This window comes from Pseudoliparis swirei, chromosome 3 (genome assembly GCF_029220125.1).
Source record: "Pseudoliparis swirei isolate HS2019 ecotype Mariana Trench chromosome 3, NWPU_hadal_v1, whole genome shotgun sequence".
Taxonomy (NCBI): Eukaryota; Metazoa; Chordata; class Actinopteri; order Perciformes; family Liparidae; genus Pseudoliparis; species Pseudoliparis swirei.
The window spans coordinates 22105218-22110492 of NC_079390.1; the positions used below are offsets into that span (position 1 = coordinate 22105218).

General features: G+C 43.5%; 1 long non-coding RNA gene across 1 annotated transcript; it reads left to right on the forward strand.

The window, feature by feature from the left end:
* Positions 1-999: 999 nt before the first annotated feature.
* Positions 1000-1511, forward strand: LOC130191934 (uncharacterized). The gene is made up of 2 exons (XR_008831300.1): positions 1000-1079; positions 1210-1511. It is a non-coding gene; the product is annotated as an uncharacterized LOC130191934 (long non-coding RNA).
* The last annotated feature ends 3764 nt before the right edge of the window (positions 1512-5275 follow it).

Consider the following 5275-nt stretch of genomic DNA (forward strand, 5'->3'; position numbering starts at 1 on the left):
CACAAAAGTCCGTACATTTAACAGTAACAGAATGTATTTTTAAAGAGTAAGATATGCAAAAACTACGGTATTAATTGTTGTTCATATTACGGTATATTTCCGTGATCAGTACAATGTTTAGTGCAATTAAAAGTTATAAACTGTATTTTGTACAAACAATAAATGTGAAAATTACAAGGCTGGCTGTTACTTTCATAAAACGTTATAGCTCAGTTGTCAGCACAGTAGTCCATACATTTAACAGTGACAGATTGTATTTTTTAAAAGTTATTAATGTAAAAATTACGGTATTGATTATTGTTCATAATACGGTGTATTTCCGTTATCAGTACAATGTTTAGTACAATTAACGGTGACAAAATGTATTTTTTACAAGAAATACATGCATAAATTACTGTTTGGGCTGATATATACATATACGGTGTTGCAATGTGATAGAAACGGAATATAACCTATTTTGAATTAACGGTCTCTTACTGTTGTGATTTAACAGTTTTTCACTGTAAAATCTACGTTCTTTTTTTACAGTGTGGAGCTGTGCGTGATGGGTATCTTTTGGGTAAGATTTTAAAACTCCTAAATAATTAATAATGTATATATGCTGCGTTATATAACCTATGTATCAACACTACAGGTGACAGTGGATATCCCCTCAAGCGGTGGCTGCTCACCCCGTTCAACAACCCGCAGAGCGCAGAGGAGCGAAATTACAACACTCGCCACAGCCAGGCACGAGCTGTAGAGCGCTCAATAGGCCTGCTAAAGGGCAGGTGGCGCTGCCTCGATGCCACAGGAGGAAAGCTTTGCTATAAACCGGACAAGGCATGTGCAGCACTTTGGTTCGACCGAAAATCTATTTTAAATGTGCTATATAAATAAAATTTGATTTGATTTGAAGGTGTGCCAAATTGTGAGGGCGTGTGCTGTGCTGCACAATTTGGCACTCCTTAAAAATGTGCCGTTACCCCCTGAGGCTGCATGTACCGGCCACGAGCCAGACCCCCATGCACATCCACACCCACACCCAGGTGGAGTTCAACAGCGTCTGGATGTGATGCGTAACTTACACACACAACAAGGTATTGAAACAACTTATTTATTGGCTATATCTTTTAAACAAGTGCATATTTCTCCCAACACATGACGAATTTGTCCCAGCTCTCTTGCAACCTCGTGTACTGCAGCAAGTGTGTCCCTCTGATTCTGCAGGACTGCATCTGTGAGGACACGGCCGCTGCTGGAGGGCTGCGCAGGAGGTGCTGTGGAGACGCCGGGCCCGGGGCTCGAGGCACGAGGTGCCGTGCCCGTGGAGGCAGGAGGTGCCGTGCCCGTGGAGGCAGCGGGGCTCGAGGCACGAGGTGCCGTGCCCGTGGAGGCAGGAGGTGCCGTGCCCGTGGAGGCAGCGGGGCTCGAGGCACGAGGTTCCTCGCGAGGTCCTCCTACCCTGGTGGAACCAGCATCTTGTTAATTCTTTTTTCTTAATAAAGTTATGATTTGTTTTTCGAAATACACGTATTGTTTTATTTACATACCAGCAGATATCACACAACTTGAATACATTTGGTTTACTCTCATTTCAAACACGGGTATATAAATGTGGTTACCTAGTTCAGTCGGTGCAACCTTAACATCAGTGTCCCCATCTGCCTCCGTCACCACTCCACTCAGCAGGGACTCGCCGATTATACCGGCCAGCCTTTCATCCATAGGGGTGAGCTCCGGTGCTCCTGTTCCCCCTCCCGTGGCACACACTCTGCCTGTGTGATGCCAGGCGTTTTTTGGCGTCCACCTTAATGTCGGACCACTTCTTTTTGATTTCCGCAACAGTGCGACCCTGTGCTGATGCAGCGTTGACAGCATCTGTCACATGCTGCCACTCTCTTGCCTTTTTGGCATTTGTTACGCCAATGCTATGGCCACCAAACAAAATGTGTTGCCTCGTCTCGATTTCTCCGACAAGGATTTCTACTTCACAGTTGTTAAAGTTTCTTTTTTTGCCTCTTTTTTCCTTGTTTGCCATGTTCGATGTAGTTTGTGTGTAGTTTGATGAATATTCATTATGGGCGTATCAATGACTATTTATGGGCAAATATGGGTGTGACGGTAAGACCGCAAAAGCTGCTCCGCATTTCAAGTTGATTGTGATTTATAAAGGGAAACCGGCGTAGGATGTGCGGTACGCACTTCCCTCGCATTTACGCAAGGTTTTATGAATGGGAAAATGGCGTAAATTTTTTGTACCTATTTTTTTGCTTTCTACTACGTAAGCAACCTTCCTACGCAAATCCTACGCACGCCGTTATGAATGAGGCCCCTGGTGAGCAATATTTCCATGTGCGTGATTCATTACAGGCCTGTGGTCAAAGGGAAGAGGAGGTGACACATTTAATTAGGTGAAGAGCACACACACACACACACACATGCACACACACAAACACACTCACACACACACACACACACACACACAAACGCAGCACTTTGTAATGAAGAGTAGGCCGTGCAGGGCCATTGTATTGATGGACAGATGTGAAAGCTCTCAACTGGATTAGTATCCAGTCCATCAGGCGCAGCAACAGGCCGACATTCAGCTCATATTTATTGGGTGAGTCTTCACACTTAAAAGTGACATATATTTTGTTTAAAAAAGACACAAAAGCTTGAGTTTAGTTCATAAAGTAGAGTCCGGGTGTCTGTCGTTGCGTTTAGTCTCCTACCGACAGTCAATATTCATTTATTTTAACCACCATGTTCCTCTTTTCTAAATTATACAACATTTTTAAACTATAAAAACATGGTGACAATTGATGTCTTTTGATGGTTTGGGAGTCGTACAAAGAGAAATCTAAAATGCCATGAGTAAAACCTTTCACTTTAATGTCAATGAAATGAAAACATGTATTTTTAACCTGTGTTTATCAAATGTTGCGAAATGAGCAAAATATGTAATACGCTATAATGCCATGATGTTTTATTTAAATAAACATCTTCAGAAAAGTTTCAATAGAAAAAAGAGTAGTCTTAAAGTAATAAATGAACTGGTGAAGTTTCATTTGAATATCTATTAGTTACGTTTTTTACCTCATTCACTATAATTTAACTTTACTCTTAAATAATTTGTTCTCTGATCCATAAATCTCCACTTCAGCTCTTACATGCACCAAACTTTCAAGTTTAATTCATGAATGTATTCTGAATGTTTCTACAGAGGGGTTTGTTTACGTATCATAAGCTCAGTAAACAACATTTATTACTGAGAACACGAAGAAAATGAGCGAAAACTAAGAAATCTCAAAAATCCCCCAACTGTAAAAACCTTTGAATCGAAAATGTCAATAAAATAAAACAAGAATTCTTCACATTTCTGTTCTGGAAACGTCTGAAAATTATCACAAATACGAGAAGTCGAGGCATCATTTGCATATTTAAAAGATTAAATTTCACAAAAACAACAACAACAGCAGCCAGATGTTTAACCAACGGGAGGTTTGATACCCGTCAGTTAGCGTGTGGACTCTAATATTTGATTGCCTGTATTGATTACTTCAGCAATATACTGTATACCGTATACTTTAGGCCGATGAGGTTTATTGAACCGGACCGAGAGAGAGAGAGAGAGAGAGAGAAAGAGAGAGAGAGGTTCCTCATACTTTAATTGAGTTCAAAAGTTGACCAGCCGTTCTCGCACTTGAATCATGGCATATGTGTGTGTGTGTGTCTGTGTGTGTGCTGCAGCAAACCATACTTCAGCAGCAGCAGAATTTGAGCCAGATCCTCTCTCTCTCTCTCTCTCTCTCTCTTTCACCATCAGCTGTGATTACTTTGGTAAAACAGCGCTGCGACGCAGAGAACCAATTTTCCTAATGCACAGCCTTCAGACTCTCTCTCTCACACACACACACACACACACAGAGCATGGTTATTGATGAGGTAAATGGGGAGTGGGGCAACAAGGGGGCACACACACTGCTGGGAAACCGAGATAGAGAGAGGGAGAGAGAGAACAGAAAAAGAGAGGGAGAGAGAGAAAGAGAGAGGGGTGAGGATAGTGGGAGCAAGACAGAAGAACGAGCTCGACGGGGACAAAGAGAGAGGAACAGCGGCGGGAGATGGGAAGAGGGACGGAGGAGAGGAAGAAGAGGGACGGGGGATGACGAAGACGAGGACACTTCAGATGGAGCTCAAGAAGCAGAGGGGAGGGAAGGAGACGAGGAAGGAGGGAATACCGAGACGGCCTCTGTCCTCGCGGACGATGGAGGAGACGTCGGGATGATGTCACTTTGTCGTGTGTGTTAAAGATAAGAGGAAGATGCTGAGTGGGCGTCTCGGAGGCCGCCAGCATGATGCGCTCCAAAGACAGGAAGCAAAAGGTCAGACATCTCACTCCCGCTGCTTCAGAGGAACCGGAAACCGCTCGGTGAAGTCCGTTGCCCCCGCGAGAGCAACGGGAGGACGAGCGGCGGTCTCGGGGGAGGACGAAGGCAACGTGGACGTGTGAGAGGAGGACCGAGCCGACTTCATCGGCGAGACTTCGGGTGGAAATACGACGAATCAATCAACCCGGAGGCCGAAGGGAAACCACCTTTTAGGAATACTTCAGGAAGAGTTGCGACTTCTTTTGTCTCCGTTTAAAACGTCTCTTCTGGTCCAGAGAGGAGAGACGAAGGCTGGGACCTCCGTCTGAAGGCTCGCTGACCCCTCTGAACGCTCTCCTAAAGACATGTCAATCTCTTTTTAATGACAGGAAACCTTCATCAAGGCTCTCTAGAACATCTGCAGGTGTCAACATCTGAAAAGAACTATCTGTCATAAATAAGGATGAAAAATCTATTTTTAAGGCTGAAAGTGTTTGTACTGTTGCTTTAAATATTATGTCTTTTATAAAGACACTAAATCTAACAAAAATCTGTTTTTTTTAAAGTTACTCCAAGACAATATTTGTCAGGAACTCAAACATCAATAATAATCCAAAAGAAAAGATATCGCCTGGACTCCTCTGAAGGGAAACTGCATTTAAGGGGCTAAATCCACCAAATAAATGACCTTTTTCAGGCTTTTTTTCTTCCCTCTTTACATTTCCCAGGATGTTAAAAACCAACACTAAGTTCTTCAGCTCGTCCTGGTGGTGATAGAAGGAACTTCACATGATGCATTTGTTGTTCACGCACCGTTGATAAACTTTCGCAAGTCTGCAACAAAAACAAAACAAAAACACATCGCTGACATCGAACGTCGTGTGTAATTCCCCCCCCCCCCCCCGCCGCCGATCGTCTGCAGC